The sequence below is a fragment of the Nesoenas mayeri genome (assembly GCF_963082525.1).
Source record: "Nesoenas mayeri genome assembly, chromosome: 7".
NCBI lineage: Eukaryota > Metazoa > Chordata > Aves > Columbiformes > Columbidae > Nesoenas > Nesoenas mayeri.
In genome coordinates, this window is record NC_137551.1 from 3576598 (window position 1) to 3602840 (window position 26243).

The window sequence follows — 26243 nt, forward strand, 5'->3', positions numbered from 1 at the left end:
GACTACAGTAGGCATGTATTCATGGTTTCCTCACATTCCCTGAGCTTCAAATCCTGCAGCCCCAGTGCTTTCAGCAAGGGGGATATCTGTGTTTAACCGCCTCCAGGAATTCTCAAGGTGTCCATTTGCTTTTACGTGTAAGTGAAAGTAGGAATTCTTCACACTCCCCAGAGCAAAGTCCCACAGCACAGCTGTGTGAGCTTTGAACAATTAACTCCTTGTGCAATTCAGAACCTTTAGTTCCAGCCCACACCCTCCAAGTCCTCTCTGAAAAGAAACCAGCCCTCTACTCACCTTCTCCATGTCACTCGTAACATCACAGACCCCTAACACACTCTTCTCCTCTCCCCCTTATTTCTTTTTCAGACTGACAAGTATAGCCCATTGAACCGTGCTGCGCAGACACCATTCTCTATACAATGATGCCTTTCATCTAGCTCTGAATTGCTTCCATTGCTACTGCTGCTCTTCTCGAGATTGGAAGGATGAGAGCTGTGCAAAGATACAAGGATTTATGCGGTCATATAGCGTTCCCTTCTGGTTTCTATTCCTTTTCTAATAATTCCCAACTCTTGAGTCGGCTTTTTGACAGCTGCCAAGCGCCAGTCTGATATGTTCATAGAATTCCCTCTTTTAACACAAAGATCTCTCTCCTGAATTATGAGTCAGTTCAGAGCCCAGATTTCACATGAAAATTTGGGCTCCTATGTACATCACTCCCCATTTCTCTATGCTGAATCGCATCTGCATTTTCATTTTCCAGCCACTCAATATTCCAAGGCCCTTTTGTAGCTCTTCACATTAGCTCTCATCTTTCTGGAACGGTGAGCATCAACACACCAGTACCACTTACTTCCAAAGCAACAAGGAACAGTAGAACACAGGTCTGCTGGCAATTTCCCTGCACTGTGAAAGTTGATACTCTAATTTCTTACGGTTTATAATCACCTTTTACCAGTGCAAGAACCTTTGTTCTTATTCCCCTTGTTTCTTTAACGGTCCCAGTTGACCCCTTCAGAGGCTTCAATAATTGCATGAGGATCAACTTCCCACTATGCAAGTCACATTGATCCTCCCTCATTTTGCTCTGCCTCCATGCACCAACTAGTTCTAGTCCTTATTAGTTTCAACCAGCTGGCCTAGCACTGACATAAGGCCTGTTGATCTGGAGTTTCACCCAATACCCCTGAACTACTTTAAGAAGAGACTTCTTTCTTTTCTTAATTGTCTCTTTCTTATACTCCCTTCTCCCCCTTTTTGCTACCAAGCCCAGCTGCTATGGATTGCCGGCTCTAACGCCTACAAATTATCTAACAGTCAATGCAAGAAGGGTTTGGAAGCAACCATCAGGCATCACCCCTCTGAATTTCTCAAGGGCAGGCGAAGAGCTGTTTCTCCCTGCAGCTGCTGTAACATTTTAAGTTTCCCACCCTATTTCTTAAAGACACATCTGTTTAAGAACCCATTTCATCATACTCAGATCAATAGTGTTCCATTCAAAGCTTAGCTTCCTATTGGAGTTCTACAACTACTGCCATATTTTCTTCTGCAGAAGAAAGCTTTAAATACACTTTACTCTTGGGCAGTGCTTCATCCCAAATTACATGTAGTTCCATATGCATTAGCTTTCCACCGCTTTTCTTTTTAAATTACCCTTCACTCTTGATGTCTTTAAGGACCAACAGCTAGTTCCACAGCTATTTGGACAAAATCATCTCACCCTGCTATACAGGTCTGCCCCGTTTCAGACATTTCCCCACCTCCTTATATCATTTTTCAACCACCGCTTTTCACTTCTCCGGCCCTGTGTGCAGCACATGCAGCATTGCAGAGGATGCTATGACTGAGGTCCCATTCACACGGTGTTGAGGCCTCTGCTCAACAGTTCAAGTCCTAAGTCACTAATACACACGTGGACCATGACCACTAGGCTCGCCCCCAGCTCAAGAGCCTGTCTAGATATCCAACGAAGTCTAAAATGTTTGGCAGTTGCCAGGCAAGTCACCAGGTGATCCCCAAACATATAAGCAGCCGCAGAGCTGACATCAGCCCCTGCATTCCCATCCTCTCTCCTCCTCTTGGCTGGGATCCCCATGGCTGAAGGGAGATTCTTGGTGCAATGCTCACGTAGCCATCACTAAGTGAAGCGGGCCTGTTCACAGGACCATTTCTGCCCTCATGCATTGACCATCTCTTGCACGGTGTTTTTCCCCTCTCAGCAGGTCTGCGCTCCCAGCCTGGAGATGAGACTGTCTGATACGTAGAGCTGCAGAGCAAAAGTTAACAGTGCATGGCAGCAGAAGATTGAAGTTCTAAATCAATTTCCTGCATGTCAAGTTGGTCAGTTATTTTAACTCAAGTTTGTAATTACCAAATAAACACCAGAAAGCAATAAAATGAACAGACTTGAGACCTTTATACTGTTAATTTCTGTGTCTATCAAACTATAATTTAAAATTAGTTGCCGTGTCACAAAGATACAGCTGCAGCCGGCATTTATCATTGAGAACAAGGATGGAGAGAGGGAATCACCCCTTACACACACACCAGCAAACCATGAGCTGTTCTCAGCACACACTCATCTTGGTGTTCTTGCTACAAAGGGCTCCATGCACAGCTGCACTCATCTGCACACTGCTAAGGCAGATACAACAGCTTCCCCACATTGGCCTATTTTATAACAGTTAAAATTGCTCCCCACAGCAAAGAAAGGATTCTTGTGCAGCCCAGTATACAGAACCTGAGTCCAGAAGATGCAGCTGAGAGTTTCCCTAACAATAGCTTGGAATTAAGGCTACCTTTATTCAGAGAGATACTAAACGAAAAGAAGTGGTTACAAGAACAACAAGAAACACAAAAAAAAGAGTTTTAAAGTGTAGTTCTCAATATAATTTGTTTAAAGATGCAAAAAACCTATACACACATACATTTCCAATGTTTGCCTCTTGAATGTTAACACACACATAAGATATCATTTTGATGGGAAAATCTCTATTAAAGTTAAGAAGGACATCCTAAACACTAAAGTTCTCAGTTCTGGAACTATGTTGTTCCACAACTGTTAACTGTCTGAAGCAGTAGAGCTCCAGATTGGATGTAGTTGCTGCTGGTGGTGTAAAAAGCCATAGGCATCAATTCCTGGTTACTACTTTGCCAGATTATGATGCAATTCCAGAACATTGCCTCACTTCAGCATCAGTAAGATTGCTGAGTGACTGAAAGAAACCCCACAAGAAAGAAAAGTTAAAACCAAAGTTGTACAAGTTGTAAGGTACTGTATTACCCAGTTGTAGTATAATACTGTACATGCATATACATATACACATATTTATAAAACCATTGCAGGAGCTGGTAGCAGTTTTTGAAAAGAGCTTTCAGAAGACTAAAACTTGAGAGGAAACACAAAATAAGAAGAGAAGAAATGTAATCTCATTCCTCCAAGGAGAAGCAAGGTGATGGGAGAAAACAGATGCTGCACAGAGTTATGGTACATGGTGTCCCCAGACCCTCTGGCTTGGCAGAGTTAATTTTATTGTCTCTGCCCATTCGTTCACCCCCATACACAATACATTTTACCTTTCCCCTCAGCAAACAACTAAACGTTACAGGCAGATAATTCTCCTTCCAATATACTGTACTGAAGACAGTGTGTGGTGGTGGCTTTGTTTGTTTGTGTAAGTGTTGTGTTTCCTGTAGAGAGGATCTTCAACAAGACTGTCCTGCAATGTATTTCACAAACTAAAGTGTCGTAGAGACGTAAGCCCATGACAGGCTATTTTTGCTACAACCAACTGGCCTCCCACAAAGCATTCAAGATACCGGCACACACAGTGACAGATGCAACATCATTTATGAGCTTTTGCAATTAAACTGTTCAGTATCTAAACACCCAACTCCGTTGTGGGAAGACTTTGCAACCTTTTCATACCTGCAGGGTCAAATGAGTCTCCCTGCCATAACCCCATCAGCCAAATGAAGAAGAGCGTGCTCAGCCTTCTCAGAAAGAAGCACAACAATCAAGAGCCCTCAGCTTGCACTGTAGGAATCTCTGTAATAATTAAGATAAACAATTAGGCAAAAATGTGGACAAGGTCTTTCCACACAGCTGGAATCTCCTCTTGTTTCCACAGCGCACATGGCAATACGGGAGGCACCGCTCACGGCTCCGCTCGACTCTGAGCTGCATCCTGCACTTCCAAATAAAGCCGTTCTCCCCTGGGACACCACTTGTTCATCACTGCCAGAGCATTTATGAATAGACCGTTCACCAGTTGAGTTACGTACACCTTAACATTTATTTCTTAAGTAATCTCATCAGGGTTTCGGTGGTGTTGGAAAGAGAAGGGATGTGAAACAACACAGCAGGAGTACAGCACCTCGGACCACAACAGCAAAGCTTCACATAGGGAATCACATTGTTACCCCAGTAAGACACCAAAGCACAGATACGATTGTTCAGGTGTGCTGGTGTACATGTTGCCTTTAAAGGTCTTTTATGGCAAATTTCACTATTACTATCCTGTATTTATCTGGATTTTACTTCTTGCTTAGAGGATGCTGTTGGTTATCTCTATTAGCAGGCTCAAATATTTTAACACGGCTTCCCCCTTCCATGCCAAGCAATAATAAGGTATGAAGAAAGCTAGTGCTACATAGTAGCTTCACCTACAAATGGATTTTACTGATTTCCCCCCTACACACGCTAATTTGTATTAAAAAAAAAAAAAAAAAAAAAAAAAATCCAAATTAAGGCGCAAAGTGAAACAACATGGTCTTTCCAGACATGACCAGAACTCACACAGACTTTTTCCTTACAAAAGTGCAAGTTCCCAGCAGTGAAAGCACTGCCCCAGTTCCGCTGGGCTGTCCAAAGGGTGCAGCCAACGCAGACACAGCACCGCCTTGGGCAGCTACTCCCTCCAACACTAACCAACAAACCCTAGACAGTCAGGTAACTACACTGGCTGTTTCACTACCTCTTGCTAACAGCCACTCAGTGCTTCCAGAAAAAACTACCAATATACCACGTCCCCCAAAGCGCAAAGAGGTTTTCATATTATGTATTACAAGTCTCATGCCAACAGCAGTACAGGAAATACTGTGTACTGGGAGAAAGGAACAGGCTCTGGTCTCTCAATTAACAATGCTGTGATTTATCCTGACCTCAAAATCAAGGACTTTGCCTCAGGGAACCCGCAGAGCTGCTCAAACACATCTCTGCTCTGTTTGGCAGCTGCACCCCTGTGCAGCACAGGTCACCTCGCTGCCCACAGTCAGAACCATGGCAAGGGACAATACTCTGCCTTAAAAAGGGCAACAAAGTACAACAGCTGTCTTCATAGGTAAAGAGGAGAGCATGCAACACCTTGGTTGTTCATAAATGTGTATTCTCAGGAGGCCTCACTAAGGCAAGAGACACACCAGTACCAGCAGTACCATATTGTCACCATCGAAAGCAGTGGATGAACAGGGATTAAACACCTATGCAGACTATCAAGCCTGCTGATCAAAACACTCTCATCTGCATTCAAGCCTTGATGCTCGATGCAGAGCATCTGGGTGGAAGAGAAAGCTGTACAACACATCAAGGCCACGACGATCTGCAAACTGTGAGACTCAACACCCTAGAAACTCCTCCCGCTCAGATCAGCCAGTTCAATTCTCTGGACAGGACCGCTAGACTAGAAGCATATGGGCTTTCTGCTAATTAATGCTACTAGTCTTCCCAAAGTTTTCATGGACCATCTGAACTCGTTCACATTCATATCATATCAGCAACACTGCCCAGGGATGCAACTTGCATGGACAGCAGTGAGCAATGCAATTGAAAAAAAAAAAAGAAAAGGAAAAAAGGAAAAAAGACATTAACTGCCTGCATGCCAACCATTATACCTAGTGGATCGATCATCTAGTAAGAATTATATCCAGGATTCATTTGCAAAACTGAACCAATTGGGAATTTATTCTGCTTCACTCCACCATAACATTGCATAGATTCAAAGCAATCTAATTTAAATAACATTTCCCTGTAAAGATAAGTACTATTCCCACAGTAAACTACTAAACCATTTACATAATTCTTAACACAACACAACACCACTTCTCACATTGCATCACCAAACAACAGATTCCTTACCCTGAAAGCAAAGGGGCAACTCCATTTAATCACATACTGCCTAACAACAGCACACATTGCCCAGTATACCGCAGGAAATTCTCTTGTCTTCTTGGTAGGGTATTTTCCTGTACTTGTTTCCCTACAGTTCAACCTAAGTTGTTTCACTGCTCAAAATAAGTTCAAAAGGTGTTTTATTTAAAAAGACCCCAATATCTGTTTCACATTATAAAAATCACTAGTCTATTACAACATAACATTGTAATAATTTCATCTACTTCAGCTCTAATAAGAATCGATTCCACATATTCTTGAAACAGGGTTGTTTATGTCAAAGAAAATCACTTTTGGATATTTTCCAACACTTTTATCCACAAAGGAATGTTGGAGGTTTATGAAAATACACACCTGCTCATTTGAGAATGTGTCTTTCCCCTTCAGTGGGAGGAAACAACAGACTAGCAAAACCAATGCAACAATTGTATGTTCTCCACACTGAAAATGCCAGGCAGAGCTGGCAAAAGCTGAGAGAAAGCACTTCGGGGACACCCATGAGCATGAACTGTCTGTCCTGGGGTGAAACTGGTCCCCCCCCTGCACAAACTGGGCTCCCTAAAGCCAGCGCCAACACCCAGCAACATCTCACCTTGGGGTGTGATGTGAAACCTCAGCTCAGACCAAAATCCTTTCAACTCACCTGACAGTAAAGCATACAGAGAATGCTAACTTGTGTGTCAATACTGCACTTCCAGTATCATTTGCATCTATAATATACAACCCCTGTCACTCTCTATTCAACCATGACACTCAGTGCAACATAAGCATGTTCTTTTCACACCAACACTCCCAAGTCATCAGCAGATTTGTATCATTAACTGATACAAGCACAAGAGAGCATATGTTTTTCTGCAAGTCTTGCAACAAAGTAAACCTTCTTATAGTCCATTCACCACAGAGTAATGATTTATAGACCCACTGTATGCCATTTGGCATATAGTCTAACTCCTATTTCAGTTGACTTCAGCAACTGGTTCCATTCACACAGTTGATTTTGTACTGTAATCCAAGTGGAACTGCTGCAGATGTTCCTCTTGCACAGCACACATGACAGTGAGGTCCAACAACACTTAACGTTACCTACTTGCCCTCTTCACTGGCCTTCCCATGGAGAGAAGCTGCAGCTCCAGCAGTATCAAACGGCTCTGGTTAACCATGGCAGTGGGACAGCGCAGGTGTTTGCCAGGATTTTCTTCTGTTTCCATTTGGAGCAGCACTGCCCAAACCCCTCACACAGAGCAGTTTCGCTAAAAGAAGCTATGATGGAGAGGGAATAGAAGCGCGCTGTAGAACAGCCCACAATCAGCTTTTCCATTGATTCAAACTCAATGTTTCTCACCCAGTGCAAAGTCAAAACAGAAAAGTCACAGCTGAGCTTTAATGAAAACGAAAAAAGCAGCAGTGTCATTTACAGACCACAGGACATCCTGGAGATCCCAGTGCGCACGCCTAGGAAAGTCACTCCAAAATTCATCTGCATCTCTACTGTAGTCATTTCCTCTGATTTTCCAGAGACAGAAGTATTTCTTGAAATAGAATACTCAATACCACCATTCTCAAAAGCGCTTATTGATTTCTGCCTGGACTTAACAGGATATTTGACTTTCTGAAGCTGTACTTAATTTCTTTGTCACTATATTGCCTTCCCCTGATCTGTACTCCCTTCTAACATTTCTCATTATAAGCATCGCTTTTCTCTTTCTCTTAACCATGTAGGAAGGCGGAAGCAGACTGCATCTTGCAAGCCATTTGGGGAGAAATGTGACTGTTACCCATTCTTTTGGAAAAGAACATTCTGAAATAGAGACAAATGTAGGGAAATGACTCGCCAATCATAAATGAAAGCTTAAAAAAACAGCACTTTGGTTTAAGCAACTATGAATAGTTGCAATTATGTTGTATTCAAGCACCAGAAAAAATAATGTTCTGAGATCATACAGCTTTCCTGCTTCCTCACGAGTTTACAAAACACTACAACCTGCCAGCACCCACGCAGCTTCATGAAAACTAAGCCAGCACAACTTGGAAAAAAAATAAAAGAACTACAAACATAAGAATTAGTTTATTTTAAAAAAATGAGCCTGTATTTAAGCAATGCCTTTAAATATGAAACACTGTGGCAATTGTGACTGACAAGTCAACACAGACTATTTTCAGCAGATAGTTCCTTCAAACTCAGTCATCTGGTAAACTGATACCCCTGTACTAAGAATTAAGACAACAATCTGTTTTGGAAACAGGCTCATGTGGAAAGAGATGCTTTAATACAGGTTGGATTTCACATACAATGAGCAATGTAAGAAACCGCCCAGTGATGGAACTGCGAGACAGAGACAGAGGGAGCAGCTGATCACGCTCTGGCACACACATCGTCAAACCATTATACTCCAACCCATCCCTCATAAAACTCACAATGCAATAGCAAAAGGTTTAAGCAGGAAGGAATGAGCTTAAGGTTATTTTTTTAATATATATCTTTTTCTCTAAAACAATGTTTTAGTCACAAGAGACTTTACTGGCTAAAGTTATATCCTGCAAGGATAAATGAATCTGAAATTGCTTTCAAGGAATAAATATTTGCCTGAGCTCAGAAAATCCAATGTATCAAAAAAGACAGTAAGCAGCATATTTCAGAACATTTTACCAATGCATTTACTGATGGCTTATCCTCTTCCATTTTATTCTTCCATTTAGACAGTATTATTCACTGTTATTGTTAATTTACATCCTTCCCCCCTGCCCCATAATGCCACACACATAAAATGCAGGCCAGAAAAAATGCATGACTGTTTTAAAAGCAAGAAATTTAGATGAAGTATGCACATGAAATTGCTTTAACAAAAAATGAAAGGAACTGGTATACAGACACATGTGGGACAAATTCTGCTTGCCTTCTCAGCTCAGAACAGAGCAGAAAGGTGCAACCTAAAGGAAAGAAGCACCTTCAGAGTGCTGCAGGAAGGAAAAGGGGCAATAGATGCTAACCAGCAAGATTAGCTCTTCCCGCATGGATTAAAAAGATGTTCCCAATCAAAGGCAGCCACTTCTGAAATTTAAAGAATACAAGGGGAAAGATTTCTATGTAGCAATGCCTAAGCAGCAGTATTAAACAAAAGTTAGTGCTCATGAGGGAGTGTGTCAAGATTAACAGAAACATCCTTGCAACCAATGTCTCACTCATTTTCAGTAGTCTGTCTTATCCACCCTTGTGTTTACAGTGAGTAACAACCACCACAGCTAAGGGAAGAACACAAAGAATTTAAAGGGAGAAATCCAACTGGAACTGAGCAAACCAATATCTCCATGACAGAAATAGTGTTCCTCGGGAGTCCATAGCTGAGGTGTTAACAGTCCTCTAATTGCTGCTTCTTGAGGGTTTTAAAAACATGTAGAAAATTAAAAGACTGTAAAAATGCTTGGCTCCTAGAAGCAATGAATGAGGGAAGAGCTGGGAAGTGCTGCAGTAGCCCTGCTGTTAACTGGTGATAGAACTGACACAGGAAGGTTCAGCAGGTCTTGTATTTCTCAGTCTGTCCTGTTTGCCAGGCTGTAATTGCCATCCTGGAGCGGTAATAATCCAAAGGCAAGCACACATCTGGCCACATCTGTCAATGAAGAGCTTTTTAAATTCAGATTATCACCAGAATTAAAATTAGTTGCGATAGCCATATAGTAGTCTAGGTGAATGAACACATACCAAGATACTCCTACGCTTCTGTGCTGTTGTCACTTTGAGACGTTTCCTTCCACTTTTCAACCCACTCTCTCCTTACATGAAGTAAAACATGCCACTATGTCATGTGGCAAAACCCTCAAGTTGGAAGGAAATGAGCTGCTAAACCTGAGGCAGAAAGAACCGCAAAGAGATGTCTTCTGCTTATTGCAAAATTACAAGCAGAACAACTAAATGGGAACACGCATTTGAGATGCAAAAATGTTGTTCCGTTTCTATGTACTGAACCAACTCTGGGCTTGAGTGGAGGTTCTTGAACGAAAAAGGGCTCTGAAGTCACTGTTTAATGACTTCGGGCTCAGCACAGCCCCACACTGCTCACTACCAACATCCGTCCTGGAACAAATGAAGACCAGGCTCAGAAGTGCAGTAAATGAGCAGCTCTCACAAAAATGACAGATCAAGAGCCAGCCACTGCCTCCAATACCTCCCAGAAACTCTCAAGGAAGATTATACAATTAATTCAAAGAGTGCTTTCTCAGAGATTAAGAAAGCACAGAAATAAAGTCAAAACCAACAATGGTCAGTTCAGCTGCACATCAGGCAGAGCAGCACAATATACAGCAAAACCATCTCTTAACATCCATTAGAAGCAGAGAAGAAACAGAGCCATGTGACAGAAAAGAGAAAATCCAGATAACAGAAACTAAGAGTTCACCAAAAACTAGGGGAAACAATTCTTACGAAGGATCACTGTTCAGATCAAAACCAAGGGTACACAGATAATAATTAGTGCGACCACACAGTGAAGACAAACTGCAGAAGTTCAGGACATTTGAAACAGCAGAGCCAGCCAGGCTGACCACGACTTCAGAAAGCTCCACCATACGAACGGCATATCCTGCTGCTGCAGTAATTTCTGTTGTTTCAAGATAATAATGATACCATTGATTACATAACAGGAAATACAGGTTGTGAATGAAGAAAAAAGGGTAAAAAATAAAGATCTGAGAAACTAAGCTTCTAAGTCTGTATCCAACGCGTACAAAGCTTTGGAAGGGAAGACTACACTGAAAGACAGGTTAACGACGAATTGGAAAACACAAGATGAGCTCACTTCCTAAGACTCACAGGCATCAAGCAAACACAACAGCTTTTCAAAATATTTCTACTAAGGCAGTGATAAACCCAAGCAAAAAGTGATGCTCCCCCACCAGAACTATAGTCCTATATTCTGTACAACACCACAAAGGAAAATATTCCAGAGAAAATCAGAACTAGAACTGGTCTGCAGAAAACCAGGACTAGACCTGGAAAGGAAGCAGCAAAGCTCCCCAGCCAACATGGCAAAACCCACACAAAGCCTCAGAGAGCATAAAGCAGACCAGGGGTGGTTGTCAAGTCATACCTATGTTTATTCCTCTGGAGCTTTCAAGATGTGCCTGCCTTGATGTGCTTCAGGTTTTAGAAGAGCTTATTACTCAGGTGCACACACAACTCAGGCTGGCTCTATGTACTCAAGAAAAGTTAACGGGATCCTGAAGGGCTCAGCACCAGGAGGAAAGACACAGCACACAAGTGCTGCCTCTGTAAGACTGATTTGGGTCTGGTCAGGCTGATCTGCCCCAGCCCTGACCATGATGGACCCAGACCAGTCTTCTGAAGACTCAGCAGAGTATTTCTAAGTCATATTCCACATTATCGCAATTAATGGGAAGGCTTCGTGCCCATGCTATGGTCACCAAGCACCAGCTGGCCCACGCACTGACATGGCACTATGGCCAACACAACAAACCTGAGATGCTCACAGGAGCCTAAGAGAGATGAACATGTGCCCATAGAAGCAAACCCCACAGCTTTACTGACTCGGTACAATGAGGTACGTGCATTGGTCCAGCATGCACAGGGTACAGACCATTTGTTCATGCGGTGTTCCACACAAAAACCACTTACACTGCCCTGAACCCAAACTAGACTAGTTCTGCCTCTCTTCTGAGAGGGAAAAGACAGACTGCGCTGGCGGGGGACAGGAGAGTTGCTTGGCTTTTCCAGCAAGTCCCTGTGCTTTGTGAGCAGACTGGGAAGAGAGGATATTGACTCTTCTGGTATTTCCCTAAACCATCCTCTGACAATGCCCTCTCAGCCCATAGAAGCCAGGCTTTTCCACTACAGCTCTTAAGATAAAAAGCCTGTTTGTTTTAATCCTTGGGAATGGCAAAATTGCACACTGCCTATGCTGCTCAAAAATTCCAACTGCGTCTTCATTGATTTAACAAGTTCTTAAACGCAGAAAATCCTCAAACTCCTAACCAGAACATAAGCTGGCACCTTTGAAGACGATGCTAGCAACAAAGTAGTTCTTCCGAGAGTGGTTTGCTCACTCTGGGAAACCAGAGCCAGCCAGCAATGTACCCATTCTCTCTACAAACACATTGAGGAGACAACGGACACCAAGGAGGGCAGGAAACCACTTCAGCTGAAGGACAATGCTGGCACAATAACTAATTTGAGTATATGGGCACAGAACACAAGCGAGAGGGACAACAACTTGAGCAATCAGCCTTCACTGAGAAGGGGGAATATTAGCCATGACATGCTTTGTTTTGCCAAAGTGAATTTTCAGCGTGGCAGCTGCAGCAGCAGGCAGACAGATTCAATGACCCAAAAGGTCCCTTAAAGCATTATATTCCTATGAGAATTTTAACAACAAATCTGCTTGTTTATTTGAGAGCTTGGATGAAACAATTTTCTAAAGGACCACTACAGAGAGACAGAAACCAAAAAGAGCTTAATAAGTACAGGTGAGCAGAGCAAATCCATCAGCAACGCATTTATGGGAGCCAAGGACAGGAGGCTGTCTAATAAAAAGTGATCTCTTGCCAAGACCCTGCCAAGACTTTCGTTTGTATATTAAGGGCTATGTCCAGTGTTTCCCCACTTACTTTTTTGTAGTCTTGTTGCAAAAATAGCAGGATGTTGTGTTTAAAAAGGCCAAGAATAAATTCAACTTTATTTATAAGAAAACAAGAAACTAAAACTTGCATCACTTTATGAAGATCAGTGTAACCCTTACATAATGGAGCATTCAAAAAATTCATACAACATAACGTTGAAAAATAGAAATGGCACAGAACATGAGCAATGAGAGTTTGCCCCACTCCCTAAAAACATCTTTGAAGAGAGATCTACTGTTCCTAATAGTTTTTTCTTCTCTCCAATTCTACCCATTTCAGGAGGCGACAGGGTGCGCTGCCATCTCAGAGATTAAAATCTAATGAACAATCTTTTGCCATTAGACATGCCTACCTAACTTAAGAGTCAACATTCAGCCTTGCAGTTAAGAAGTGCTAGTTTGTTTCTGACTACTTTCAAAAGCAATTTTCTAGACTTAGAGTTCCTTATTATAAATTATTTCAGAGTCCAAAATTCATTAGTTGTGCTTCAACAGTTCCCAATTGACACCATTACACAATATAACCAATTCCTTTGAGCTCTGACACTTCTCTTAAGTACAGAAAGGAAAAAAAAGTTGGGTTTGTTCTTCTGTATAATATGAAAGCAGTGGAACAATGCACAAGCTACTGGTTGCAATAGGATTGGAAAGGGGGGTGTGGGAATATCAAGATATATAAGCACATCTTTGTATCAGCGAAGCTTACTTTCAGTCGCTAACAAAAATGTAAGTACATGGTCTGCCTGAAATTATATAAGGGACAGACTGGGATGTATTATTTAATTCAAAATACCCACATTGCAGTCCATGTTTTTGACATAGTTCATTACCAGTACAATGACTTCCAACACTGTACATCATTTCAACAACATTAAAACCACTCATACCACAGAGCCGCTGAAAACTTTCTAACAGGTTACTACCGGGATGCACCTGATGTAGCAGCAGATCCTGGTTCTGGAGGGATCTTCTTCCTGCATCACTGCACCGCATCATTTACCACCACTGCAGGCAGACCCGTGCGTGGGGATGACTTTCCTGTAGGTAAGCCCAGCGCTCCCTCCTGCTACACAGCTAATATATCAGTTAGCGCTCCCCAGACTGTAAAGTGGGGCTACAAAGTCTCCTCTGGCCACAGCTCTGCCCTTTCCAGTTATCTCCTTTGTGTAACAGGCAAGAACAGATGGTAAAATTATGAAATACAAATGCATTATAAAAACCTGCTGCACAGAATCCAGCATTTGTTCTAAAAGCAACACAATAACATAGTTCAGTTAAAGTTTCTAACCAAATGGTTCCATCCCAACCACAGGAGGGAAAGTCACTGACCCTGCGGATCTGTGAAATGTAGATATTCTGTTGTTTAAAGTAGGTGCATTTAGATACATATTTTTGAAGTACATACTTTGTACTTTGAAGTACATCTTACTCAACCTCTAAATCTATTTCACAGACATGCTATTGTTATGATGAGATTAAGAACTAGATTCAAACATATATGCAGGTATTGAAAAACATGCAGCAGGACAAGACTAGCACACAGCTCCATAGAAAAGGTTGTGGCAATCAGACTGGGGAACTAGTAACAGCTGAAAAGAAATCTCTGCATACCTATAGTAACGTAGATAAATCCTCCTTACCCTGGTATTGGTAACACTCAGGTCAGCTACGCTCCTTTAGAGACTACTTCAGATATCACATATTGAAACTTCCATATTAAGCTGTTCCTTCAAATGCAAAAACCTCATCACCAGCCCAGGAATGCCATCATTTTGCAGAAAGACAATCAACTCTGATACATACATTAAGCACATATACATCTATGAGATCCGATTTGAACAGTGTGCAAAACAAAACCTAAAAATTTCTCTGTGGCTTTTGGGAGGATCTAGGGGCCATTTAAGCATGCATGAGTGGATATATATGTAAAAATAACTAACTGCAGAACACTGTGTGTGTTGCTTCAGTGGCCCTGCTGCATTTGAACATGCAATGGTACATTTGCTGCCCAGGGCAGAAAGAACAAAACAAAAAAACTCAGAGGGTCATGGTAACTTCCCAAGTTTGCTGCTGGGAAACTCCATGACTCTGCTGTCAGTGCACCACCATCTACGCCAGCAACAGGCAGCACGTTATTCTTAACCCTGCAAAATTACTTATGCTAAAAATGATGAAGGGACTAAAAATGGGCAGCTTCTGTAGCACACAAGTCTGTGGTACTATCTGCTATCCATTTGTGGATCGAAGGCTCTTCCCCGCCACTCTAAAGCCTAAACCAGTTGTACCAGCTTTAACAACCGGACCAATATGTCACAGTCACCATTTCCCAGCAGCTCCCTTCTACAACCTCTCTCACTTGGCAGTCTACTGCTTTGAGCACAATGTTAACTCACATAAAACTGAGCAATGAGGAAAAGGAAACAGTGTTTCTACAGATGTGAATGTCATGTAAATGTCAAACCGCATGGTAAAATTTGGTTAGGAAGCTGAAGGAAAGGAAAACAGTATCGCTATAAGTAAACCAGCACACTAACAACAATCTCAGCCTGCCTGCTTGAAACATAGCCTTAGTGATGGATTTCATTATTTTTAATTTTCCATGTAATATTAAACTGTAATTGATTTTGCTAAAAGATCATATATAGCAGTACCAGAACTGCAAACAAATGTTTGTTGACAAGATGGATCTACACAGTCTCAGTACTAAATTCCTCATGTGCTGCGCCTACAAGTACACTCAGTTCAGGAAAATTTCCATTTCTTTTACATTACAAATAAATGCCTGTCTCCTCAGAAAGACCAGGAGCATTTGCATCCATTCCTCTGTATGTGCCTGTGCCAGGGGAAATAGAAGGCGGTTTCACATTACAGCCCAAAAAGCAGGATTCCAGCAGACACTACATGGATACAGATAATCTTTGGAGACCGACGTTTTTCCAAGACTGCCCAAGCCCACTTCCCACCTTTCTTGATAAGCCTTAGGTACTTGCTGCTCTTCTTCCAGGAACTTTCCTCATACTGAGCACACTCAGTTCTGCTCATTTCGGGACATCTCCCAGGACCAGCTCAAGGATTTCAACAGCCCCAGTAACACCAATATGTTACTGACCCGGGGGAGAGATGTATTGGTGTACAGAAGTAGGAGAAGGTTGGTAGCTGAACTGGAACTATTGAGTTTAACTAAAAGCTAAATATCAGCTTTACTCCAAAATACTGAGATAGAAAAACTCTACAGTAGTATTCATATTAGAGCAAATGTGATGTTAGAAGGAAAAATTTTCCCAGCCACATGACATTTCTTCCATTAGCTTTACATGCCCACACCAAATCACCACCATCACACACGGATTGATTCTCAATGGAATTAAGCTAATCTCAAAACACTCAAGCAATTGCCCGGAACTGATTAATATCTATCTAAAATGCAAATTCTTAGCCCCAGCTTGTCTTAGGTGTTTGTGCCCCACAGAGGATCACCTTAATTTTGCACTGTTCTTGACATTTTAGTTACCTGTTGTGCCATCAAAACAATTTGTTAATTTATTCCACACAAGTTATACAAGGACATGATCAGAAAGAACTTGGAACTTCATGCCCCTGATGACATACTCTGCGGCTGGCAGTCCAAGTCATAAACTTGTCACTGGCTCCATAATTGGTGGGAGGGCAAGAGGACATAACATCCATATCTCTGATGGATGGCTCCCTTTACTTTGAGACTCCTTTGGTAGTTAGAAGATTTTATATATATATATATAAAATCTGCCTTCACAGATATTAGAATAGGAATATTATCAAAGACTTAAAGGGAGATCATTGTACCCCCAAAAAAGATGGTTATTAAGGGATTTCAATAATCTGTCCTTCGCCTCCAATGAGGCAAAGCTCAGCGCTCTCCTCCACTGCTCCATCGCTCTTTGAAGTTACAATCAGGAAGAAATAAAGCAAAAAGGGAAGCGGGTTGCAGTGCCAGTGGACAAAGCTTCAGTCCATTATGAATCGCACTGCACGTGAAACTCACCATTTCAGCAGTTTCAGTCCCATCAGCGTACTTCAGACTACATTTCTAGATTAAAAAAGACCAGTAGGGCAGTTTTTCTAACCCTCCTGGAGATGCCATAAACTTCCCTTATCCAGATCAGTCCCCAGGTAAATCCAGATAAAGAAAGGGGGAAACCTCACTCACCAGCAGCCTCTCACCTCCCTTTACTTCGTTTCCCGAGCTGGCAAGAAAGATTCCATATTGTGACAGAGGCTGCTGCAGAATTCTGGAAGCTGAACACTCCGCTTCTGCTCCCAGCAACTATGTTTTCAACAGGAGTTAAAAGCATCTATGGAGTTTTTCAAAATACAAAGATATTTTTTACGAGCTCGAGTTATACCCTATGGTTCACCAGTCAGAAATCCCATTTTATTACAGAGTCTACAGATTTAAAAAAACAAAACCCAAACAGCCACCAATTTGAAAGTCACCAGCTGCATTTATCCAGACCTTATTCAGTTATAAGTACTTAGGTAAATAACCTTGTTTCACATTAAGTGTTAAAATATTTTATTTATTTGTTTATTTTTTTTTTCAAACTAGAAGTTTCATTGTCATGAAATATATTGCTGTGAGATCTTGGTAGCGAAAAACGAAGAAGAGAGGAGTGAAGGAAGGCTGCTGAAGAGGATTACTTACTGCCCTGTGACTGACTGAGGCAACTACAGGGGAAAAAATCCTCCAACTTCAGTTGAAAGAATGAGAACTGGAAAGCTTCCCGACTACCAGAACTGCAGCAATTTTGTTATTATGAACAAATCTGTGGTAGCGGACATACGAGTAACAAAGTTCAGACAGACTTAAACTGGGCTTTTATATTTCTACAACACGGCAATCAAAAATATTTCTTTATTAATACTTTAGGACAACGTAGGTTTTATTTAGCGCACTTAACTTCTGCTCACCCGCCTACCACTTTTCTTTGACAGAGACTAAAATAAAAAACAAAATTCAAAGGCAACATTGTCTTTCTGCTTCAGGTTGTTAATTTCTCCTTGTCATACACATGCACTGTCCATATGTAATTCCACTAGAGTGTGGGTTTCATTTCTAGCTTGTGTTTACACTCATTTTGCGTGTAACAATAAAAATAAAATATACCATATTCTAACTACTTTCATGGTGCTGTCTCACTAATATTTTTCTTTCCTCAAACTTGCAATCTCTGTTTGCAGACAACAGCAGAAAATAAAGACATGAGTTATTTCATATTGTCGGCTACACCACCAGACACCACAGATTTCCAAGTAAATTATTTCTAGCTTTGATATTACACAAGTGTAAAAAATGAATGGAAAAATCTTCATAAGCTAGACATTCAGTTTGTGAGATAAAGCACAGGTCTGTTCAGTGGAGATGCTTAGGAATGAGTATTGCCATAGCACTCAAGAACTCAAACACTATCATAGTTAACATATATATATGCATATATATATGCATATGCATATGCTTAGCTACGTAACTGGATATTGCCAAGTGAAGCATGGACTGGCACAGAACTGAAACCCAGTGACTTTATGGCTGTTCCCAAAGAAGTTGCTGGCCCAGCACTGGCCAGACCTTTCCCAGCTTCCCCAGCCTGTCCGGACACGCTCAGCACTCCCCTCCCACATTTCCCATCAGCATCGCTGCTGCTGTGGTTCCATAAAATGAAACCCCAGGAGCTCAAACAGCTGCTCTGGAGGATCTGAACCAGCGGTGACCCAGACAACAGTCTCCAGAGGTGTCCCTGGCAGCTCCAGGAGTGTCTGTGAGTTCAGTGTACTCAGCACCATCATGTACCAGATTGACCACACTCTAAGGTTACACAGTCACATACATGTTGTTTATAGAAAATGCAGTTAAAAGAAAGCTCAATCCAAATGACCAAAACCAGGTCATCAGAATGGTCAAGTTCAGGTTTTGTTTTGTTGTGGGGTTGTGGTTGTTTTTTTTTTTGGTTTTTTTTTTTTTTTTTTTTGTGGTTCTTTATTTTGGTTTTGTTCTTAAGCATCTCCTACATCTGACAGGGCATAATTAATTTCTCTATTTAGAAGAGATTTATTTTCTCCACAAGAGTCATGAAGAACGTCCTTCACAAAAACATTCTGCCTATTACTCCAAAATACATCACTGACATTTTCACGGCTCTTGTAGCAAGCAACACACATTGACCTGCTCTCATGACATTTGCTTGCCTAGAGAAATACCCCTACAAACAAGAACAGTGAAATACTGACACCTGCAAGAAGTGAGCACAACGCTACCTGCCATCATCCCTGTGCTGCTGCTCATCAGCCAGCTGCTGATCCAAGTAACATCCCCGTATTTCAATAGAAATGTAAATGGAAACAGGGTGGCTCCCCCATTCCTATGCTATAGGATGGATATCAGAGGCACATGGAATCACAGTCACCTGGTGGCATCACACCCTGCAAGGAGGCGCAGAACTCCCAGAATCAGGGGGCATGTCCCCAAGCTCATGGGACACCCAGACCCTCGTACCAAACGCAACCAAGTCCCAGATTGAAGACAGCAACAACCACAGCAACAGAAACACTGTTTCTCAAGATACAGTCAAGGGGAAAGGGTAGGCAAACAGAAAATGCTGTAATCAGCTATTTGAATTACACTGGCATGCTGGGATTAATACTGGTATTTTTGTAAAAAGCACCATAGAACATTTAATGATGGAGCGGTAACAGACTGCAGTACTGCATGTCATCCAAAAGAATAAATCACTAAAACTCTCCAATGGTTGTACACTAACCCATAATTTGCACGGAAATCAAGGAGGAGTATCTTTGTTCTGTCTAAAATATGTGACAAGGAACCATGTGAATGAAGGAAATGAGGCAACCGATAACCTACCTGGCTTTGCAGGATGGCTGCGCAGTCTGTAAAATGGACATGTCACCAACCCTTCTCACACAGCCTTCCCAGGTTCTCAAGCAATGTTATTTATACATTCAGCATTATTAGATGGGTCTTAAGACACTTCATACAGAAAATGTTTGGGTTTTTTAAAGTAGGAAAGTGTGCTAATATGTATTTCTGTAAAAATAAAGCTATTTTAGCCACAAATTCTTATCCAACTAAAACAAAAGCACTGATAAAAGTAGCAGGCTGTATATTTCTCTCCCACTAATTAAAATCACTTTACTAAGAGCGGCATTTTAATGCTTAAACACGATCTTCACATTAGAAAGGACTCAACGCTGTTTTATTAAGATGGCTCCTGAAGCTGTTTTATCAGAATATTTTTCTCCTTACATCCTTCTCTAACACCTTCCAAAATCTTTCTACCAGCTTTTATCAGTCAGCTTCGCCTTTCTACTCAGTTTCTTCTACCTGTATCTCAAATGGCTTGTTCAGGCTAGAAAATTAAATGGAAATGAAACGAATATCTAAACAAAAAATAAGCTATTACTTTAACAGTGACAGAAAATAACTGTGGTCTTTGTGGTACTTCACTTTGAACTTTCCTCTGTTTGTCCTTTTTCCTTGGCCCTTCAGACTGCACTGTTTCAGGGCCTGGGTCTCTGTTGCAGGGCATTCTCTGGTTAGAGAACACAGCTGGGGAGGGACAGCAGCCCTGGTCCTTCCTGTTGGAAGTCCCAAGGAAACTCAGGAAAAAGCCCAGCATTCCTCTGTTCACCTTTAGGCTAAGATTCCAATCTTGACACCGCTAATGTAATCTCCCAATAAGAGTCATAATTCCCAGTATGACCCAGCACAGCTGAGGCAGGAGTTCTGTACGCAAGGTAAGAGCCTGTGTGGTACCTGGCTTCTCACTGCTCTACATACACTGTCACTGCAGAATCCTCATTGTGATACACCATTACAGAATCACAGAATGTGAGGGATTGGAAGAGACCCAGAAAGCTTCCCCAGTCCAAACCCGCCCCCCCCCCCCCCCCCCCCCCCCGAGCAGGAACACCCAGATGAGGTTACACAGGAAGGTGTCCAGGCGGGTTTGAATGTCTCCAAAGAATAAGTTTCATCTCAAATTTGAGTGGAACCTCCTGTGTTCCAGTTTGAACCCACTGCCCCTTGTCCTATCACTGGCTGTCACTAAGAGCCTGGCTCCATCCTCCTGACACTCACCCTTTCCAGATTGATCACCATGAATGAGGTCACCCCTCAGTGTCCTCTTGTCCAGCTCCAGAGCCCCAGCTCCCTCAGCCTTTCCTCACACGGGAGATGCTCCACTCTCTTCAGCATCTTTGTTGCCCTGTGCTGGACTCTCTCCAGCAGTTCCCTGTCCTGCTGGAACTGAGGGGCCCAGAACTGACATAATATTCCAGGTGTGGTCTCCCCAGGGCAGAGTAGAGGGGCAGGAGAACCTCTCTGACCTACTGACCACCCCCCTTCTAATCCACCCCAGGTACCATTGGCCTTCTTGGCCCAAAAGGGCCCAGTGCTGGCTCACGGTCATCCTGCTGTCCCCAGGACCCCCAGGTTCCTTTCCCCTACACTGCTCTCCAACAGGTCCTTTCCCAACTTATACTGGAACCTGGGGTTGTTCCTGCCCAGATTCAAGACTCTACACTTGTCCTTGTTCTATTTCATTAAATTTTTCCCCGCCCAACTCTCCAGCCTGTCCAGGTCTCTGGATGGCAGCACAGCTTCCAGCGTCAGCCACCCCTCCCAGCTTGGTGTCATCAGCAAACACTGACAGTGCACTCTTATTAGTCTTATTATCTGCTCCATGACTAATTGCCCTCAAAAACTCCTCCAAAGAGTCACCTAACAGAGACAGATTTCTTCCAAAACCCCACTGACAGCCGTTATGTGCATTCCCAACAGCGGCAGGGAGCAAAGAGGCTGCCTTGCTCAATCCGTCTCTGCTGCTTTTGGGCACCTCCAGCAAAGCTCCTCAACAGCAGCTGAGGACTCAGGGCTGTCACGCTGACCAGGTCGAGTCTCTGGCAACAGGAGAATCTTCGGGGGTCCAAGGCATGTGCAGCCACTCTACAGCCATAGCTCACCCTTCTCAAACACTCTAATGGCTTTTCCCTTCCAGGTGAACCCAGGAAGGATACCCTTCTCTCACCCATGCCCAAAGCTACATATTTTATGCATATACAGGTGTCATACAGAAGTCAAATAGCTAATTTTATATATACAAAACAGACACTATTTTAAATTACCTTAGCTCTTACTCTGAGATTTCTCACCAGCGATCAAAAGTACTTGTTCTATAATCACTTCTTTTGTGTGACAGCTTGAAAAAAATTCAGTCAGGTATGCAGTCACCAAAGAATAGCATGTAATCCTAACAGCTAGAAAACACACAAACCCACTGCCAATAGGATTATATCAACTGCCTGAAATGCCAAAAAGACAAATCAAATCCAATTACTTCTGAGTAAGTATTTACTGTAAAATCTCTTATAACAAACCACCTAAGCATCCCAAGTTGCAGGAGCATACTCTCTCCCAGCAGCCTGCCCTGTTGTACACTTACAAGCTTTTTAGGCACTCAAAGTTTCCTTCCTCAAAACATCTCATATCAATAAATGCATCAAATAGAATGCTCTAGTAGCAGCAAATTAACACTACATACCTGCAAGGTGCTTTTTTCCCCTTCATCAATCAGTTGATTAGTTATTTTTAATTAAAATGGGAAGCTCTGATTGCAGGGTTTTGAGCAATAATCCTCTCCAATTTAACTACTGTTTTCTGTGGTTCACATCCTGAATTCATAAACTATTAATAGGACAGAACAAGCAAACCTGGTTCTGAGTCTCAAGCAGCCTTCTGGCTAGATCCAGATCTCAAGCTGGAATGGGTCAGAGTTGGCCACCTGTGTGCTGGAAATACCGAGAAGTACTGATTCATTGGCTATTAGTTCAGTTTTCAGCTACACACTCTAAATTTAGGAGAAAACTAGCTGGTTCACACAAAAACAATGCCTCATTTTGCCAGAGGTCTCTGAAGATGCAAAAGCCACCTCCACAGGGTAAAAAAGTTTGGTTTGTCAAAACTGAGGTTTATATCAGGCTTACTCTTACAGTTGAACTAAGACTAGTATTTACTTTCTTATTTCCATGCTTAGCTGGATAGAGTCTCTGATGCAAGCACAAACATAAGAACAAAACAAAAAATAAAGCTGACACTTGTTCTGTTTTCCTGTTTAAGAGCATTTTAACTAAAGCCATATTGTTTCCAAAGTCTTACCAAAACCATGAAAGGAAAAGTGTAAAGCTACTGGTTTTGTCTCCTTCACCTGTTTGCTAACAACAAATTTTGCCCCGTGTTTGAAGTTGTTCACATATGACTTAAATTGCAGAGTTCAGCAGTAAAGCTCCATGTGTATCAGGCTAAGACATAGGAAGAAGGAACGGAGCAATAAGCAAGGAAGACCTGAAGGATCCTGGTTTTTTAAGGATGTGTCCCACTAAGTACAAATGTAGCTCCTGGGTCCCAGGAGCAATACATAAGGAAATTACAAAAGTTTGTTTTGTTTTTTAATTGAGGGTAAAGAACTCAGGCCAACTTGCAACTCCCGTCTGACATCCATGTTCCTATATCAACCCCGGTAAAGTTCTACATCCCCTAATTCAGTCCTGTATCTGCTCTGGAAGAGCAACACAACTCCACAGTACAGTTCCATGTACCCATCCAGCAATGTACAAATAGACACCAACATGCTGACAATCCCAGCTGTCCTACAAAGTACCAAATGCGTACACATCTCAGATACACAATGCAGCAACTCAGACTTTGTGCTTCAGACTTCCACCAGGGTACAGAAAAAACAGTACAGACTTAGGAAACCCATGCACACATTTAAACAACTGGTATGATGCTCAGTTGGTGGATGCTGGACCAGTAAACCTTAACTACGTTCTCAAAAAGCTGACTAAAATACTTTGTCCGTAAAACACACATTAACTTGGTATGCACCTTTAAAGATGTTTAGGAGGTTGCTCTAGTAACTATTCCCATTTTAACAAATGAATTAGAAACTCTTAGTGCTTTCCAAATACATGTACATATAGACATTTGAAAGTTACAGAAAAAGTACTAATCACAACACGATGTGAAAAGCTGCACTACTGAACTTTGAGTAATAATTTAAGCAACTCTGATCTAAGTATCCCTTTACCAGTCTACGGTCTTCTATAAAGTCAAGTATCTGTCAAGTACAGTCACTGTGCCTTCCAGAGGGTGGCATTAAGGGGTTGCCAGATCAACAGCCGCTGAAGCGAGAGGGTAAAGGCAGCAGTCCCCGATTCAGAAGCAACCTGCCTCAGATTTTGTGACACACCAAAAAGTTGAAAGCAGGATGGATTTCCACACCGTTCCCGTACATGCTGGGTTATGCATGCGACAAGACTGTCACTCCTGCTGCAGTATTAACACGTTATCATTGCTTCTTTAGGCAACTCATTTCCATCCCGTGATTGACTAGCCATGCAGATTGGGCTGTGCTGGGAAGCAGGAGGAGATAGCATCTTTCAGAGAGAAGCGAATTTGGAAGAGGTACAAAGCAGGAACAGTTTGCCTTCATTCCCAGCTTGCTACGTGGGATCTTGAGAACATTTCCTTTACCACTTCAACTATACAGTCTGATTTTATTTTTAAATTTCTCTTTTTTTTTTTTCCTACCAGTTTCCAACCATCAGAAAGCAAAACAGTTCTCAATCGAAGTGAAAAACATATTCACTTAAACCACAAACTACCCAAAGAGCAGTCCAAGAATTTTACTTGTCACCCACCTCCTCCCATCAGGGGGATGGGTGTGAACCAAGAAGGAAACGTTTCTACCTTAACTTTTAACGATGGGAGGTGGGAACAACCTGCCTGGCAAATGCAGGGGGTTGCCCTCGCCTCGGTGGAGTCTAAATGAGTCAAAGTGAATTGACTTGCATCTAACCCCACTTCAACAACCACACGCCTCACCCTAAATTGACATCCACACAACTGTCATTAATGGCCACTGCTGAAGCACAGAAAGGGTCTGGAAGGCATGTGCCCCAGATGACAGCACCCACAGCCTCTCCTGTTCTTTCGAAGGTAATCTTGTATTCCTCAGGCTCCAGTCTGCAAGGCTGACTTCACTGTGTATCTCCCAACTTAGCGCAGCATTTCAAACACGCAGCTCTGATCAGCCACAGGGAAAGATAAAATCAGCGGGCTGTGTCAAAGGCGGGCAGCAGTCACACCACCCACCAGGAGCCGGGGGACCAGGGTCACCCTGCTCATTCCCACTCTCTGTCCACTGCTGCAATCCCACTCCTAAAGCATTTGTGAGGCTTTTGGAACCCCAAAAGGTGTCTTCCTGCAGCTTCACTGTTCCAAGGCAAGAAGCTTCCCTCTCCCCTCCGAAGGACTCTCAGATGCCTGAAGGGCTGAGGCACTCGGGAAAAGGCAGCAGATAAGGCATCCAGCATCACTCCCCAAATGAGCTCAGAAATGAGATGGAACAGCAGCCTCTCTCCCGCACCAAGTACTACAGGCGAGGAATACTAACTGGTTCATTTATTTTACTGATTACCATACACAGATATTAAAGTCTAAATATTGCATTTCTTCCACCAGCCCTTTCAAATTAACCCTATATTTTAAAGCAATATGATAATACTTGAGGTCACCGTTCCTCCTCTGCCTGGTGGCAGGGACTGATGGGGAAGAAGGGGAGGAAATGGGTGCCTGTCCTCGCCAGAGGAGGCTCCCCCAGCAGCCCGACCCGTCTACCCCTACCCCGCAGGGTGCGGAGTCCCTGGGCCGGGGCAGCCCAACCCGTCGCGGCAGCACAGGTGCAGCCCTCCCCGCGGCAATTTCACCTGCATCTCTCCCCAGCCCCGACTTACCCGCTTCCTGCCAGGCGCTGTGAAACTTTCCGCCGCGGCGGGCAGCGGGACCACCGCCCTCTCGGTGCGGGAGCGGGGGCAGCGGCGCCGCCGCTCCTCCTGCCGCTGCCCAACGCCGGCTGCGGCTGCAGCGCTGCGGGGGGGAGCAGGAAAACTTTGAGGCTGGCGGGGGGAGCGGGGAGGCGGCGGCGCTGCCCCCGCGGCGGAGGGAACCGGGGAGCGCCGCAGGCTCGGCCGGCTCTGCCGCGGCTCCCGGCTGGGGGAGCGCCGGGAAAGCGCTAAGGCAGGGCTGAGGGGCAGCTCATGCCCGCCTCCCCGCTCCGCGCTTTATCAATCGGGGAAAAAAAAAAAAATAAATAAAAAAAAATAAAAAGAGGAAGGAGGATTGGGGGAGGAAAAAAGAAAAAAAAAAAAAAAGCAAGCGCTAGTATTTACGAGAGCTCCGGGCATCCCTGCCTTGGCAACTAGCCCTCTGCAACCTCTCCTCCGAGATGGAGCAACCTAGTCCCTCGCAACCCTGCCGTCCCCGTCCCCAGCAGCGTTTCCCCACACACACGCGGGGAGGGAAGAGCCCGGGAGACACCGGCCAACACTCCGGCCGA